General features: G+C 32.0%; 1 pseudogene; it reads right to left on the reverse strand.

The window, feature by feature from the left end:
- Positions 1-12,304: 12,304 nt before the first annotated feature.
- Positions 12,305-14,235, reverse strand: LOC149056808 (uncharacterized; annotated as a pseudogene).
- Positions 14,236-20,485: the final 6,250 nt, after the last annotated feature.

A 20,485-nucleotide genomic window follows, 5' to 3' on the forward strand; every position in this document is an offset into this window, starting at 1 on the left:
TTAAGTGGATAGTAAGGAGATTATATGATCTATTATTCTATTTATATATTTATATATCACTATATAAATGATACTACCCCCTAACTCCAAGAAATGACATATGCGGTCTTTACTTCTAGTGGAGTGGGACCTAGTTGGAAACTGGATGACGCAATCGGACGGCATCGTAGGAAATTTGTGATCGCTTAAACCACGCAATTTTTTTAAACTTTATTATGAATCGAATCGATGACTGTGTGAGTCACAATCAACTGCGTGAGTGGGTAACTACTACGCCACTCAGGTCCCAATTATAATTTAAGTATTTAACCCTTATAAGTTCAAAAAAAAAAAAATAAGATTTTCAAACATATAATGGGAGGGTTATCACCCTCCCACTAATACGCCGCTGGTAGAGTCCGGGGTATCATGATATTGTATTGAGCATCATTTGAGCATTATGTGTTTTCATAAAATTTATCAAAATCGAGAAATTTTGTAATTTTCATACCTATAAATTTTATTTTATTCTATAATCTAAAAGTACCAAATACATTTTTAAATATTATTTGTAGGTTTATGACTGTTAAAAATGTCAATATTGACATTTATAAAATAATAACAATCAGTGTGTTGAACCTAATACACTCAATCACAAAATGTAATATGAATTTATTTTTCAGTAACCTCTCAAAATCAACCAATTACTGACTTCTGTGCAAAAATGGTTACCGAAAACGATTTCATATCTTTTTTTATGAATGTATTATATCGTCGAATATTATTTTAAGTTTAACTTAATATATTATTATAAATATAAATTAAATAAATTAAGAAATATTTAAACTTGATTCTTTTTATATTGTTAAGTTTTTGTAAACTCCCAATGGATATATTTTAAGTTATGGCTAAAATTAATTTACACGTTTATAGCATTAATATTTTGAATTTTAATAATTACAATACAATTGATTTTTTTTTGTTCCACAATGTTTTACAACAAAATATATACATTTATAACGAGGGAGAAAAACTGTTTTATTTTTTCCTGATAATTATCATTTATGTCCAGGTCTTAACCTATATTTATATTAATCTTTAAAATATTTCTTAACAATGTACGTTTTCTTAATTTAAAATAAAATTTATAAAATTCAATCTATAAAATCTATCAAATTTATATAATAAAAACAAATTTAACATTTAAAATGTTTGAAAAAGTAGAACTATTTTATAATTTTCAAATTCTATAACGATTAATGAATATATCGGGTTTTAAATAATATAAATTATTTTTTTAAATTTTTAAGTTATACTTGTAATGTCAATTATATCTTGAAAAGTGAATTTATTTTAAAGTCCATCATAATTGTTTTTGTCCCAATTTAAATATAACACAATGCGTACTTCCAATTTTTGTACTCCAAATTTCTAAAAGCTACAACTATATATTTATAGTTGAGTGCAGAACATATTTTTCGGGTTACGGCCCAGCGACATTTTTTATAAATATAATATACAGTTTTTATTGGTTATTAGTCTCTATTTCTTCAAACTTTCTAGTTTCTAATCTACATGATTATATCTATATACTATACAGTCTTGCACATCCAACCACCCTGGACTTTGATTTTGGTTGAGACATGGATTAAAAAATAGAGCATGATGAACTGATGTATATAGTGAATGAGTACCACTCGTGTTTCACCAAAGGGCTGTTGGAACTAGAATACACGCCGATGATTAATGATTATTGTATTATTATATGATATAATATTATACACCCATTTTCAGTTGATATTTTAGCTTCTATGACATAATTTAAAAATTTCACACATATCAGTGTTCCATTAAATAATGCTATGGTGGGATAGTATTTCTTTAAATCATGATAGGTGCTATATTATGTGAGATAAACTGATACTGTCAATTAGTTAATAATTCTATGGGGTAGTGTATTGCATCATCGAGATATTACATACAGTTTCAATCGATTTATATGTTTCCTCTTCCTCAAAAATGAGTGTAATATATTTTGATTAACTTCACCTGCTCTATTATTTTGAGGGGAAAATATGGCTCTTTCACATAGCCATTTGTAATAGTTTATATAATTTGTCTATACATCAGAAAATACTTGCATTTTAAGATGCAATTTAAGCGATCTAGGACAAATAGACGTAACCGTTTGGACGTGGGCACAATTGAAAAAAAAATTCTATATTAGTAAATAAAATTAATAAGTTATTTATTTTTATTAAAATATGTCAACCTCGAATATAAAATAGTTGAATGTAAATATTTTATATTTTATGTATGTAAAAATAGAATATGTAAAAATTAATCTCCTCCCCCTTAAATTTTACATGTAAAAACATAGGCTGTCTTTATAGGTCTTTATAAATACATGATATAATATTCTAACACACACACACACACACACACACACACACACACACACACACACACACACACACACACACACACACACACACACACACACACACACACACACACACACACACACACACACACACACACACACACACACACACACACACACACACACACACACACACGAATACATTCAAATATACGATTTAAGAGTGTGCAATAGTAAAAGTAAAACGTAACCAACGCTTCAGAGATGGCGTTGTGCGCCGTACGCCGCCGTCGAGGCTGGCCGTAACCACGCCCATTATCTCCCCGATGAGGTCTACACGGCATTGTCACGGGAGAGGCGCACTATTATTTCACGGACCGTCGCGCAGATGTACGTGAAGTTGGCCACCCCATTTCAAGCCACAGACCCCAGACTTATGCATGATTTTGCAATTAATTTGCTATAATTAGCTATGTAATTTTCAAAATTTGCATACCTTTTGTTTTTCCAGAAATAAAAATTTTGTGTTAGGGGGGCCAACATTCACGGTAGCCTCCCCACATACAGTTAGGGACTCCGGGATTTTACGGAAAATTTGCAATCAATTATTTGCTATGCAATTTTCAGAATTTGCAAACCTGTAGTTTTTCCGGAAAAAAATTGTTTGTGTTGTGCCGCCCCCCCCCCCTCGCAAAATGATTTTAATGGTAAGATCACAAATAGTGAAAATAAATTAGAAATGTATTCAACACTTTTTTCTTATAACATTTAGTGGGTCTTACATATTTCACTTATAGGTATATTTTTTAATATTGTGACTTAACACATGAACCTTAACATTATAATATATTGTACATTATATAGGTTATATTACTTATTATATTTTATGCATACTAAATTATATCATAATATGATGTTTTATGCGATGTACAATAAAACCTCTTATCAGTTTATTTTGATTACTAAACAATCTCGACAATTATAACCACAGCTTGGATAGACAATTATTTATGATTTTTAGCGCGCAATAGCCAGCGAACTTCACGCGGCGGCCAGAAGGAGGTACCCTCGACGCCGCGTCATTGTTTACGGAAAAAACGATTTATTTCAAGCGGACCTCGTCGACATGCAACAATATTCCGGCGTGAACAAATCGTATAAATATATACTCTGTATTATCGATTGTTTCACTAAATACACGTGGGCCCTGCCACTCAAGTCGAAAAAAGGCGAAGAAGTCACTACAGCTGCAAGTAAAATTTTCGCACAGAATAGTCCTAACCTATTACACGTCGATCAGGGACGTGAATTCTATAATAAACATTTCGAAGCGTTAGTGAAAAAACACAATATTAAAATGTATAGCACATTTAGCGCGGTCAAGGCGTCTATCGTGGAAAGATTTAATCGCGCGCTAAAACATCCGATGTTTAAAGAATTCACTAGCAGGGGTTCACGCGACTGGATCACGATTCTACCCTCGTTAATCTATGACTTTAATAATTCTACGCATAGGACTATCGGTATGTGCCGGTGCAGGCTGACGCCGATCCGACACGTGTTGAACTAAAATACGCTGTAGAAAAAACCGGTAAAATAAAATTTAGCGTCGGAGACAAAGTACGCATCAGCGTGTACAAGGGTGTTTTCACCAAAGGATATTTACCGAATGGGTCTACGGAAATATTTACTATTATTAAAGTGAATAAGACTACGCCGACCACGTTTACGCTACAAGATTATACGGGTAGACCGATCGCCGAGGGTTTTACGCCGAAGAAATACGCAAAACAATGTTGCCCGACGATTATCTGCAGGTGGAAAAAGTAATTCGCACAAAAGGCCGGCGTGTATTCGTTCGATGGATAGGTTTTAAGGACGAACATAATAGTTGGATAAATAAGACCGATCTTAAAATATAAACACAGTTACCGTGGTGCAATGGACGCGTTTGGAGGGTCGCCCGCTAGTCGGTTGAATAAGTCTATCGCGGATATGGAGGAATGGTTCGAAAAAGAGCTCGCCCCACACGTTAATTTAATCGAGATTAATTTAGTAAAAATCGAGACACTCGGTGAAAAGTTGCAAATGAGTTAGCTATACATAGTAATATAAATGACGTGAATGAGAAAAAAATCTCAACGCTCGGCGAGCGGACACAAGTGATTGAAATGAAAATAATACATTTAAATCGACACTAGTACCGTCGGATATAATATATTTCGGAAAACAATAATAAAATTGGATCCTTAAGGATTAATCAAATCCGTTGAGATTGTTATAGTAAAAACATCAAAGATTTGAAAACTGACTTGTCGGACGCATGCGCCAGGATCCCAGATGGCAAAATAATATTCACATAATATTGTATCAATATCTCTAGACAAATGTTATTATTATCAGAATATTTGTACGTGGTTGTCATAAATTTTTTAAATATTGTCACAATATTATTAGTACACTTTTTGGCAGAAGATCAAACATTGTTAGAATATTAGACTCATATATTGTAACAATATAAACGAGTTTTTATTGCTACAATATTAGCATAACAATATTTTACTATTATTCTATTAAAAAATTGTCAAAATATTTCACAAAAATGTTGTAACAATAAATTATGTTTCTATTTCTACAATATTATCACAACAACATTGTACTATCCTTGTATTTAAACATTTAAAAATATTGCACCAATATGTTGTTACAATATTATAATATGTTTTTATTTTTATATAATAGTATGTACGAACAGTATCATAACAATATTGTATAATACATATGCTCTTTACAAATAATATCAAAATATTTCACCTTTACTTTGTAACGATCATTTCAATACTTTTTTTTTTTATTAACATAAAGGCTTCAATTATTCAATATTTTTATACACACGATCCACATAAAATTATTCACTTAAACATTGCTATAATTATTAAGCCTTATGTATTTCTCATTTATACGACTAAATTATACCACATTTTTAATTAATAAATAAATAAATACATTATAAACGCATTTTTTTTTTTAATAAACCTTATTAATTATATAGTTATAATAATGATATAAATTGAACAATTTTAAAATAAAATAAAAATCAAACTAAATTTATATTTCTTAATTTAACAAAATATACTATAAAATGTATCCCACACTATATTTATTATACACAAATGAAATATTAAAGTTAAATAAGAGATTTGTTATTAATGAAACCTAGCTAATATGTATTCAAAATAAATACAATCAAATACCTATCACAATAGTTTTTAATTTTAATAAACTATAGCTGTGTTCCACATTAAATGTATGTGTTTACATAAATAAAATATTAAAGTATAGCTAAAGAAAAATAATACATAATCATAATATCATTCATATTAGAGATTTATTATTAAACCTAGCTATGTATTTAAAATAATAAAGCATAAAGAAAAATAATAGTTGTTGGTACTTCAGGTGTTGATGATTGGTGATTTGAATTGGTAGAAATGTTATGATGAAATACTTTCAATTTTTTATTGGCAGTTCCTAATATTTCAGAAGTTTTCTCAGTGGATGTTTTCTTACGTTGTTTGAATTGCGGAGTTTCAACGTTTAATTTTGATTTTAATGTTGTATCATTGAATAAACTGTTACCTTCATCAGAACTTGGACTGGATTCATTTCTGTATGACTTATCTTTATCAGAATCATCGTTAATATTAAATAAGTCTTCAGATTCTGTAAAATAGGTTATAAGTATGGTTAAGAGAAAGTAATATGAATGTATAGTGTATACTATTATATTGAGTTGAGTACAATATTTTTTTAAAAACTTTTATGATGTTATAATGATCAAAAAATGTTGAACAAAATTAATGCCTATATAATCAGCTATAATTAATATGTTCATAAATATTGAACAACTTATTTTAAACTATAATAATATGTATACTGTATTATAATAGCCTATTATCATACATAATACAATTATAATTATATAAATGTAACAGTGGGAACACTGTTATTCAGTCGTTGTGCGGTCACTTGTTATCATCTTTATCACATATACGTTTTTTCTGTTAAAAACACTATTTTATTATATTATATTTATACTAATAAAAGTATTCTATTATAGTTATTGAAAATCGATCGGCTTATTATTATTAGTCCACTGAACAAACAAAATTACATAAATAACAATAATAATAATTAATAAATACAAATGTTTAATATTACCTTCAGAAATATGGCCAGGAGGACTTGGAATATTAACAGGTTCATTTTTTTTATTAATTGATTTAGATTTTCGAATCCTTTTTAAGTTTGTGTTTACATCGACATTTTCATTGGATGATATCTCAGAATTATCTTGAGCTACTGATCGAGCTTCTAAAAGATTAGCTATAAAAAAAACATACAGTTGAAGGTTTGTTAATAGTTATATACATACTATATCTAGTATATAATATTATATATAATAACTTAATTTTACAAAACAATAATTACACAATGAAAATATAAATCATTACCTATATCTGTGTGTAGAACCTTTGATTTAAAATATGTAAACTCCAATTCGTATGTATTAAGTACATGTAGTAAAGCATGTACTTAATATGTAGTAAGCTATGTACATTATGTGATACAAAGTGGGAGCCATACATTTGTTCAAATGTTTTCACAAAATAATCCAAGAGTTTGGCGGCATAACCTACATATTTAGAATGATCAGTACTTAAAAGAATTCTCATTGCTATATTTAGTGTCATGAAATGTTGATAGCATTCATCAGATAAGATGTCTTTTAAAACTACTGGCCCTGTATATAAGAGAAACTGCCTAAGTTCTGTTACCTTATATCTAGGATATTCCTCAATTCCTCTTGGTTTACGAACAAAATCATTTGTTAAACAGTTGTGAATTTTACTTAGAGAAGAAGATAATTTTTTAACTTTCAAACTTGATAGACGTACATTTGCCGGACCATTCGTCATCCAAAGATTGATTAATTTTTCATAACTCCTAAACATGCTAAGTGCATGTAATCAAGCGAAAATAAGTCTGTTACATTTATATTGGGTATTAAAACGATAGATGAAATTATGGTGCTCTTCATTATTCATTGACACATAATCATCATGACTTCTTTTTTTATTACCAATAGCATTATATGGAAAGCAAACTCTGTTGTTAATATATTCCCCTTCATGTGCACATCTAGTACATGAAAAAAATCCTGAGTGTCCTTTTACACGTAATAAATAGCTTTTGGCTGGTACATCACAGCACATAACTTCAAGAGTTACCTTTTTTATCTTGTTGTTAATAGTGATACCATTACTGGTTAATTCTAGGGCTTCAGAAATGAAATCATAAAGAAAATCATTACTGTCTCGAGGTTTTTGATATCCATAATATATTCCTATAGGAAATACATAGCTACGGTAAGGCATAATATAAGCTAAAATTGGCCATAATTGACCCGAACTACTTTTGCTAATTGGCAATCCGTCTACTCCAACAGCAATCTTAATGTGATCACTTAATGGTAAGACCAATGAATACTTTATAATACCTTTTTTGAGACCAAAATGATGATAATTGCCTGGTTTAACTTCTCTATTATTTAAAACTTTTGATGATCCACTTTTCAAAAGTGTACGGCAATCTTTTGGTAAAAATTTTAAAGGTGTTTCAAATTTCAAAATCTTCAGTAGTTTGTTAACAGTATTTTGAGGAACATTACAATTAACTGCCCATTGACCTAAGGATTCCTTAATACTCTCTTCTAGACTTTCTTCTTTACTATTTATGTGTGTGTTGTTATTTACATCTATCAGGTTATTATTGATTACATTACATGCCAATTCAGGTGATAACAAATGTAATTGTGTATGGAAAGTATTTAATGAACTGTCAGCATTTTCTACATTAATTTGATGATGAGAATTTAAGTTTTGGTCATCATGAGCAATAGGTATTTCAGTAGAAATTGGTTTTATCACATTGTCAGTAGCAGGTTCTGTTTCCAAATCATCATCAGACAATCACCTAATAATTCAAGTTCATTTTGAATTTTTCTTCGTTTGGTTCTATAATTACTGGATGCTTTTTTCATATTGATCATATATATTATAATATATTTTATGTTTGCATATCTTTACTCACTGTTATTAATAAGAATAATAGTATAGATATATGGACATACAGCCTAAATAACACATATAGGTATATATTAATAATATTTAATGCATAGGTAAAAAACCACTTGTCTTATATTTATCACTGTATGTATTAATAATACATATACAAGGTATTCCAAAAGTTTGGAAATGCTAAAAGAGGATTAGCATGTATTGTATCCATCTTACAAACGTAGGTACAAGATTAGTATCTAAATTTGCGTTCAGCAAAACCAATTTTATGCTGTCAGCTTTAATATTAGAGTAAAGTCACCTATTACCAAAATATAGAAAGATTATAATATTATCTGAGGCATCTCACGAGCCTATTGATATTTTAATTTTAAATTAAAATGAGTTATAAAAAAGTATAATATTAAGACTTTAACACTTATAACTCGCTTTAAAATGAAAATATCAATATAAGCCCATGAGATGTCCTAGATAATTATCAGTGCCAATTAGACCAATGACCATTCCCAAAGTTTTTGAACACTAGTATACTACAGCTAGCTGTATATATCCCTAACCACATTATATTAAATCATGGTAATTAGTTTAAAATAAATCAAGTAGCTTACCTAAATAAAAAATACTATCCTAATCACATTTGTCCATTAGGTAATAGGGATCTACACTAACAAAAAAACCGTTCGATGCTTAGTTACTAAAATAATGAAATGGTTCATGAGAACTCATTCCTTTCAGTTATAGACCAAAGGATATAATATCTATGATGGCAGATGCCAGAATCCTACAACTGATGTCTTAAGTATACTTGCCAAATAAATCAATATGTATTATAAAAAGTATTTAATAACAGACGTTGGGAAAATAGACAATAATGACAAATCGTTTGATTTGTTCGACGACATGTTAATTACTATTGTACGTAATTACCATGAACTAAGAAGAATAAGAAGATTTTCTTATTTCATGGTATTAACCAATTCTAAATCAGTTAGAAATTGTGTAAACTAAGGTACACCAGTTGTGGATTAATAATTTATAAGTATATTATAGATATATTTGTATGAATACATACCTGTATGCTGTAAGCAGTAAGCAGTAGTATAGTGTATAGTACAGAATACGAGACGAAACACGGATCACTTGAAATATTATTGTAATAGGTAGCTGGTAACGTCGTATAGTGTAATAAAATATTAAGTACGAACTAGGTACACCGCAGTGGCGTGCTGAACAGCTATTTTTTGAGGCAACTGCCTCAGGGAAAATACGGGTGGGTGGATGGATGGGTTACTATAGGTGTGCAACTGGCCAACTGGGCACTAGTTTGTTCATACATTTTAAATATCATATAAATGTATACAATTTTTTATTAAGTGAAAAACCTGATGGCTGTAGGGTGGGTGTCAAATTGCATAGTTTGCCTCAAGTCTGTACGCCACTGTTACACCGTACACGCTTTTAGATCATGACAAAATACAAAATAATACATATTAATCATATTATACAATTGAATAACAAAATTTTAAGGTGAATAAGTTAGACCAGTACACTGATTCATGGGACATAATAACACACTATAGCACAATGCATAGACGCCATAGACAAGTATAATAGTACATGTACTACAACAGTACAACACTACATCACTGTAATCGATGTCTATTATTAAATAACATATTTAATTCCATTTCAAAATAATATGATTACAACGTATTTAGTGATACGAGAAAATACGAAACGTTTCGTAACGGTTTGCCGCCGAAAAGTTTTTCGGCGAAGAATGCTATTATAATAATATAATACCTCGGACTAAGATAATGTAATTACTAATTACTAATTATAATAGATCAATATAATAATATAATATACAATTGTGAATAATATAATAATATAATGTACCTAAATAATATAATATTATAATATTCAATATACGATTTATAATATCCATTAATGGATTGGCCACAACTCAATATTTTGCCTTCAATTTTCATGCACAAGCAACTATTTATAGTCCCATATTTTTCCCGATGATGTGATAAATATGAACATAAAGCTTTAACTGATAAGATCATTAAAATCATCATTAAGTGTTTTTAAGCATCGAATTCCAATTTTCCAACTCATCAATAACCATATAATGTAGGTTTGACGGAGTTATTATTTATTAACTACTCGAAATATAAACTGCAGTAGGTACCTGGTTTTAACTCATACTTAATAGGTATTTCTACACCACCCACAGAAATAACCATTTTAATGCATGTAAAATACGGCTTAATATATATAGTGTATTGTTATTTACCAAATGTGAGTAGTATTACAAGTTGAATACTTAATTTTTTTAAACATTTTACTTTCCAACAAACTTAATTTTTCTAGTTAAACTAATTACTGTTTTGATTTTATTGTACACAATAATTATTTAAATCAATCGTATTATTAGCATTATTGTATTATAGTGTATTATTACATAAGAAATACACAAAATATTTATGTTAACTCATTGTGTTTGATAAAATTTGAAGTTGCACTGCAATCACTATCTATAGTACTTCTTATGTATATGGCTTAGGTGGTAATTAAAAATTAATTAATTAACTTATTTTTAACTGATGAGTTAAGCATGCTTAACTAAAATGCATTTATTATTATACATTATTATATACATTTATTATATATTTTAGTGTTGAATATATTTTTATTGATTATTAATAACTTAACCTACTGAAATAATTTCTTCTCATCAACTTGTCCACCTTTGATAATGACCAAATTCAATAAGGTGCTCATCTATAAAAGTTACTATTCTTAGCAGATTTATCAGAATATTGGTTTAAAATTTAAATCTATTCTATGTTGGTATTGAACTCGGTGAGACCTCTGCTATTATAATATGAACTCAGTTCTCTTGTGGATCAATTATACATTTGCATTAAATTAATGCTATTAACCTGAAACATATTTAAAAAAATGTTGTGCGTGTGACTTGTGTAAAATATTATTTAATAAAATATAAATTTGACATAATATATACAGCCCATGTAAAATAAAAAAAAAATGTTTTCAAACAAGTCAATTGACAGAATTTGTATCCGTGTATTCGTACGGGTATACGCCTTTCCGCGTGACCAACTGCATATCCGACGGGGTGAACACTGAATCAAAGTTTGCGGAGGAGAGGTTCTTCACCAAGTGTGCCAAGCTCGACGCCATGAACCGGCACGTGTCTATAAACCTGACGGAAAACGTGTTGTTTATATATTTCGAAAACGAAATATACTTCTCCTCAGTGTTCGCGATTACCGATATTCGGTTAGTGTCGCCGTCGTTCGCTAAATTCGTCACGATAAAATGTGCGTCGTAGTTCGAAAGATTATGTAGGAAGCACGGCACGAAATTTGGTGTTTTCAACTTAAGGTTGCACGTGTTACACAACGTTTTTAAAAAACGTCCCGACAAGTGATCGTGATGCGCAGTTTTACAGTTGAGCTCGGTAAACACGCCGCTGCACAAGTCGCACGTCATCTTTTCGTTATGCACACGGCAAACCTCAACACTCATAATAATCGGCACGTTGACTTCCTTGTATAATCTGGCTATTTTATCGGCCACATCGAGGACGTCGCGGACAAAACGCTTGGCCACATCGCCGAGCCGCGGCAAATGACGGGAGCCCTCGGAATGTCGAACTGATCGAACAACTCTGACGGTACCCCCTCCGCCGCGACGACGAGGTAGCCGTAACTCATGGGATGGTGTTCGTGTATCGCCGTTGTATTCGCGCCTTGTTACCACCCCGTTTTCAGTAATAAGGCTTCGAAGTCTGCGTACACTACAAACGGCAACCGTTCCGTCTTACGCCACGCCTCGAATATCAGCGTATATCCCTCTTTCGGCATTAGAGGTAATACGGATTTGTGCGTGCCACACAGTAAACGATGCTTGGCCAACGCCCTCTAACCGTGTAATTTATGTTTTAAAGGGCAGTTCTCGAAGCTGGTGAAACAACGTTTGCAAAAAAATAACCGATGCTCGTGATTATTTTTTTGCGGGGCGGCAAGTCGTGAAAATTTTGAGGTGTACGCATAATGATTCACGCCGTCTTTCCCAGCGATCAGTAGCAGGTCGAAATGATCGGCCTTTTCTTCATCCGTGATGCGCAGCGGGTACGCGACGGATTGCGTACTTGATTTTTTATTTATTATTATTTTTCGTGCAATTTCTTATACCATATAAATTAACGCTCGTACCGGGATTCGATTTTTCAAATAATTTTATCTCCGACACGGGAGTGGGGCTCGATAACGCTGAAAAGTTATATCGGTGTTCTTCCCTCGCATAATTCGTGCCCACTCGTGTGCGATCGCTACACACGTGTTTGGCGAGGATCGCCCACTTGAAACATTGTCGGTCGATATTCTGCGGATTAATCACGGCTTTCCGACTCAGAATACTTTCCGGCAACGGTAAGTACGACGATCCCCCCATAGGTGTATACTCGTACACACCCAAGAGCAGGCCGTCGATGCACGATAAGGTGAACCCGCTGTACTTCCCGGCATAAGAATCTTCTTCGGCCTGGAGGGATGCAAAATCACGATCGACCAAACCCTCGACCTTGCTGTGCGCGTATAGTTCACGAGCCGAAGTTTTAAAAGCGTGGTTTTGAGCCGAATTGTGCAAGTTAGGAATGACGTATGTGGCCTCTAATTTAAGATTGTATTTAATAGGGTTAATACGCACGCACTCGCGTAATTTCGCTATTAATTCGGACTCTATCGAATTGAGGAACGCACGGTAACTGGTTACGTTATCAACGTTCTTCCTGAAATACCATACGATTGCCCGAAATTGCGATGACTCGATCTCAATAAAGCCCAAAGTATTAACCTTTTGCATGCGCGGATTTTTACGTTTGATATTTTTACTAGTATTTTCAGTGTGAGGCTCGCCTTCCTCGATGGACGGTGGTGAAAGTAAGAGTGGTTGTGCGACGGTCACGAGGGATCTCGCGACTATTCCGCCGACGATAGCCTGTGCGGTTGGCGGGGAAACGATGACCGGTGTGCGGGTGGACGATGATGATGAGGCTTGAGGTGGGGAAGTAGATGAGACCGCACGGCAACGACGGTCAGTCAAGACGACCGTCGGAGGCTGATCATCTGGTCGAGAGTGCGGGGTAGTGGCTGGGGGTGCCCAGTTTATGACTGATGCGCGACCTAACATATATTATTAATATTAAAATAGCGACGTTATTATTATTATTTATAAGAGAAAAAATTATTTACCCATTGCACCACCTACTCGTACAGCGCTGTGGAATTCGGGAGTGTTTTTAGCGATCACTATTTTAAAAATAATTTAATTATTAACCCTGAGTTAAGCAAAACGTTGTTGATCCGAAAAAACGTCATATTATGTGTAGAATTCTAATTTTTCATTATACAAAAAACTGATTTAAAAATTAATAATACATATTCAAGATATGGTAATAATTCGTCAATGTTAGTTTGCCCAACTATATAAATAACAATGAAGTTTTTTCGGCTCAACGTGGTAATAATCAATGTACTTACTATGGTAATTTTGCACGTGAATACTGAGATTGTTCCGCTGAGTGAACGTCTTGAGGCATATTCCACACGAATTCGTCGATCCATCGTGGGTTTTAGCGTGTCTGTTCAGATCGCGCTTATGAACGTAAACTTTTCCGCACGTTGCACAGTTTAACATTTTCGAGAATGTAATACAAACAACGTTTTAAAATAATGTAAATAAAATTTTAAATAAAATGTAGACGCGGAGACGAATATACGCAAGGACTACGTGGAACGTGTTTAAACTCTACGCACAGACTGATCTCAGATCTGTATTCGCCAGGACCGCTGTTATTTCAATTTAAGAACTAATCGCCTGCTAAGATTAACCAGCGCTCAGCATCGGGGTATATTATATGGTATATATAATTTACACACGAAATATGCGCATCGTGCAACATGTGTTAGCAGTGTTAGTGGCGGCGGCATCATACCTCACATCTGTGTAGTCAACAACAACGGCGCGGCGGCACGGCAGCAGGGTATCTGATAACCGGGGAATAACTACTCAACGTTGTATTTGCTATTCAAATATTTCATATTACTTTTGCGACTATTATTTCGCGCGCGAACTAATACCGTATAGTATCACTGTAGGGATGGGCAATTCCCGGGAACGTTATTCGTCGGGAATTCCCGGGAACACGCGGGAATTTACGGGAACTTTAAATAAATTGTGAGAACGAATTATAGTGTACTCATCAAATGACTAAATGATAATGTATAACATATACATTATCATGATTTTTGTTAAATTTAGTTTAAATAATTACTTTACCTTATAATAAATAGCAAATACCAATTTAATAAAATACATAGAATACCCTTTTTGCATATACAACTTCAAAAATGTATTAATCAACATTAATTAAATATGAACAAAAAAAACCCAAAATATAGTAGTAAATAGTAATATTTATTAAACCAAATAAGCTTCTCTTAGTTTTAATAGGTAGTTCAAATATATAAAAACAATTTACAACACTCACTGTTCACTTATATCAATATTTGAAGAAAATATATATATCATACATTTATTTTTTTAATCATATGTTTTCTTTGGAAAATCAAGTTTGGAAATGATATCTGTAATTTTTACCAATGATACATCTCCATCAATAATTTTAAAATGTTTGTGAACTTTCGGCCTTTTTTAGGGGCTTACTGATCACCCATCACACAAGGGGAACACTTATGTGATGACCCATAGACCGAACCGCGTGGTGTCCTTTGGACACGTCGGTAGAATCTATGGGCTTTTGTACACGCAATGGGAATTTGAATCCCAAAGATCTATTTAAAAGGGAAAAAGTAAATAAAATAATATTAATAAATAAGAAAACGTGGCAAAGTTGAAGGTAATTATAATAGTGTATTTTGCATGGCAATTACTATTTAGAAACAATATATATATATATACTAGTTAGGCACATGGCAGAGTGCACATAACACAGGAAAATATATAATAATTAGGCACATGGCAATGTATAAGAAAACAGAGTAAAAAATATATAATAATTAAGCACATGGCAATGCATAAGAAAACAGGGGAAAAAATATATAATAATTAAGCACATGGCAATGCATAAGAAAACAGGGGAAAAAATATATAATAATTAAGCACATGGCAATGCATAAGGAAACAGGGGAAAAAATATGAAAAGATGGAATACCAATGTTACGGCTCCGACAAGCGGTTACCGGCAAGGGAATGGTATGTCAGACGACATACCATTATATAAACATCAGAGAGAAAGGACCCACGGCTCCGCAAAACGGTTACCGGGGCATTGCGGACAAAATGAAAGAAAAAATATATAAAAAAGAACATTATAGTGATATATAATAAAAAAAAAAACCAGGGGAAGTAGGGGGGAAAAGATATTTTACGACTGCAGCTGATGCCTTGAGACGTTGGTAACCGGTGGCTGCGATAGGCTGGCCTCGTGGGCCGTCGACACCTCAACTCGTGACCGACATGGCCCATCTGCACCGGTTACAATGATGACGATTGAATATGTTGGTCGCCGAGCCATCCTCGGCCCCAGATCTGAACTTAGCCCATCATGTCGTCGACGGCAACAGATGAAAAATTGAAAAAAAGAATGGCGATGTTGACCGCGTGGGTTGACCGGACCGGATCGTCGGCAGATTGAACACAGGAACACAGGAACAAAGAACAACACGTACGTGGACTCGAACCAGCGATCGTGAAAAAAGTGTCGAGGCATCAACGGACAGCTTGGCTTGTCGGTGACCGTTGACAAAATCTTGAAAGAGTGGGGAAGCAGTGTCGCTTTTTGCGGGGGGAGACAATATTATTGGGCTTCATAACGTCTTGTCAGCAGGTACTGGCGGACGCGATCGTATCGCCGACGGCGGCAGGTGGTAACAGCTGCCGAGACAGACCGCTGGACACTGCCTTGAGGAGGGGGCGGGGGACAATAATAATTATGTAATAGGACTATTGTTCGTCTTAATCGCAACGCGCTATGGTGATTAGATAAATACAATTAAAGTAATGGTCGCAGACCGATAGGTATGGTGATATATTGATTAAAGGGAAAGGTGGGTTCAATTGAATAATGATATTGTAGAGGCTAAAATTCTGTGACGTTACATGTTTTTTAGATCCACCAACTGATTTTAGACCCTGAACTTTAAAACCAGTTTTCAGAATACTTTTAACCATACACACATATTTAAAAACTTGATTTTTAGTTGTCAAAGTATTTCCAAAGAAATTGACTAAGACAAATGAATTTGTGTCAATTTGTGTAACCTCCTCTTCCATGTTTATATCAATTATATCATTTTCTGTTGTATGGACATCTGAAGCTGAACTACTTGGATTTCTGCAGTCTAGATCTTCTATAATACCATCACTATCTGAACTATCATTATTAGTTGAATCATTTGTATCGGAGTCATCAGAAGAACTAAAACTTTCACCTTCACTACATTCATCATCAGCTTCAAGATTGTTAGTATCTTCATTTTCCATTAAGTGATCCAAGTTAATTTTACTTTTATTTTTTTTTGAGTTCTTGACACTATTAATATTGCTTCTATGATAATGAGTTATATATGTCATTTTAATTGCCCTTTCAGTAGTAAGTCTATTTCTACTTTTAGTGTGAATAGAGGAAAATGTGGAGAAAGACCGCTCGGTAGCAGCAGATGTTGGAGGGGTACTCAGTATTCTTACAGCTATATTTTGTATATACTAACCTACGACAAAGACCTTTCCACCAGCTAATAGTTTTTGTAGACTCAGCAGAATCCCATATAAACTGATTTCCCCATATTCCACCACTGCGAGATCTGAAATTTGAAAAATCTTCCATAATGTTCGGGTCATTTTCTGAAAGCATGTTAATATAAGCAATTCCTTCCATTTCATAATCTGTACTTATAGGCAAAGATTCTGTTTTTGGGTCCAACAGATGAGCTGCCATGTGAATAGGTTTTATTGCATACTGCTTACGCTTTATCATTTGTGATGTAATAAAAGTTTTTTCAAGCTCTGCCAACATTGCAGTACGTTCTAATACACTTTTAGTTGCCAATTCAATATCATTAAAGCATGAATAACTTAAACTTATAATAGATTCATCATTTTCCATCCTTATTACCCAAGTAACAATAGGACTTAAAATGCAAATGATGTGCTCAATGTACAACCAAAATTCAGGTTCTAATAGCATACTTTTTAATTCTGTATCTAATAATTCTGACCCTTCTGTTAGAACAGCTAATGTTTGAAGACAAGATTTATTACTTACAATTGAATTTAACATGGTTAAATGTGATCCCCATCGAGTCTTAACTGGTAAACATAAAGATTTTTTTGATTGATATTCTGGTGAGTTTTGAATGTTGCGAAACATTTCTCCAAGGCGCTGACTTCTTTTAATAGCTTTTACTATTTTTTTAACATTTTGTATACACTGTTTCACTGATCCTAATTTAAGTATACCACAACATAATAAATGTAATGTATGGGACATACATCCTATTGAAGATATATATGGATATTTTTTTTCAATTAATAATCCAGCTTTCTTACAATTGCTAGCATTATCAGTTATGACACTTAAAAATTTTGTACTTCCGTATGATGTAAGAACTTTATCAATTTCTTCAAAAAGATATAAACCAGTATGAGCTTCTAACTTTGTTTCAACAGATTTAACAAAATAAGGAGTAGGCGTTGAAATAATAAAATTAATAATGCCTTCATTTCTTAAATTAGACCACCCATCCAATTGAAGTGATAAGAACTTTGAACTCCTTACTTGTAATTCAACAGCAGATTTTACTTCTTCATATTCTATATTTAGTAATCTACCAGACAACACTTTTCGTTGGGGTATTTTATAGGATGGTCTAATTTTTTGAAAAAAGTTTACCCAAAGAGGATTTTCTACAATGGAGAATGGTGTTCCTGATGAAATTATAGCTCTGGCTAATAATCTGTCTAATTCATTCTATAAAAAAGTAAAATATAATTTGTTAGTGAAAATGTATTAAAATTTAAAAGTTCTTAAGATAAATATTAAATAATATTCTATTACAATGTTTGATATTATTAATACAACATTGGAAGTATACATTAATTATAATATTATTAATAAATAATTTTCTTGGTATATTAATATTTTATTCTTAACACTTAAATTTTTAAAAAATGTGTGATCATACTTCATTAAAAATATAATTTATATTTATTAATAATACCATATTGATACAATTTTATATTATGTACTCTGGAAATAGTGTACTTAGGTTAGTAACATATTGATTGTTTGTTTGTAAATAAATAATAAATAAATAAAAATAAATAAATAAATATCTATAACCATTAAAATTATAGATGGCTCTATGTATTTTTTTTTTATTATTATTGTTAGTATTTAAAAAAAAATTATATAATAAGTATTTATCATCATAATACCTTAGAAGAGTCATCCATTCTATCAACAAATGATTTCATTACATCAAATATGGGCACTGTTGTATTTTCTGTATTATTTAACATTTTGTTAGTATCAACTTCATCTGGTGAATCTATTTCTTGACTACTCAGCTGAGAATTACTCATGACAGTTCGCATCTAATAATGTAAAGTTGCATTATATGTATAAGCTTACAACAATACATATTTCAATTAATATGATATATTTAACAGGTAAAATACTTACCACAACTTTGGGTTTGTCAAATATATTAAGTTCTCTTAATAAAGCCTTTCTGGTTTCATGTGGTATTTTACACAACTTACTGTTGGTCAAATGTTTAGTCATTTTTGTTGTGTTTTTGTGGGTATACAACTGTTCGCAATATTTACAGTGGTAATTAATTTTATTTAAACAATCGCTATAATCAAAATACTTCCTTATAATATTGAACGACATATTTATTTTTTTCTATAAAGCCAAGCTACTATTTTTAATTTAAAGGAATGGATTAAATAAAAATGTAGCCATAAAGAATGTACTGTTATACGAAAGAATAAACTCACGTCTCACAATATTGAAATAATTTGTAATCGTTATCAGAACTATGTGTTTACCATAGAGTGTGTTACCATGTGTTTACATATTTTTACCATAGAGTATAATTATTTTTACTTATATTTTAATCTATACTATTATATAAAATTATAAGGGTTTTTCTTAGACCGCGCTAACCGAGAAAACTACTGAACCGATTTGGTTGAAATTTTTTTTGGCTGAAACCCGACACTCCGCTGAAGGTTATAGTAACACTTTTGTCAATAAAAAAAAAGTATAAAGTTCATACAAAATCAAAAACAGAATCAAAGTAGTGGCGCCCTCTTTCGGCCAAAAAATATACTAAATATTTTTAGTTGTTACGGTTCTATAGGTTGCAGATCCAAAGAGGATGAGTTGTTCTTATATAAAATGGAAACATATGGTAATCTTATTGTATGACATATAGTTACTATTGGTTACTGATAGAACAAGGTTATTATGAAAGAATATTTTATGAAAATCCACCCGAAATGTAGGAAATCTGTATGTCAAAAATACAACAGTGGCGCCATCTGTCTAGAAAAAAACAAACTAAATTATAAAAAATTTAGTTTATTGTTGCAGATTAAAATAATAATAAGTAGTGTATTATATAGTGGTTGCTATTGGTTTATCGGGCATGTTTGTATATTATAATATTACTAGCCGACCCGGCCACGCGTTGCTGTGGCTAAAGTTTTTGTAATATTACATTATAGTAAACAATCTAAGAGAACATCAGTCACTGGCATCAGCACACTGGCATAATTTGTACCTAGTTTTTTTACTTTTTTTTCTTACCCAAATTTTGAGTAAGTGGCCAATTCATTATCATGCCGAGAGCGCAAA

The sequence above is a fragment of the Diuraphis noxia genome, unplaced genomic scaffold (genome assembly GCF_037042655.1).
Source record: "Diuraphis noxia isolate RWA-SAM2 unplaced genomic scaffold, SU_Dnox_SAM2 contig0003, whole genome shotgun sequence".
Classification (NCBI taxonomy): domain Eukaryota; kingdom Metazoa; phylum Arthropoda; class Insecta; order Hemiptera; family Aphididae; genus Diuraphis; species Diuraphis noxia.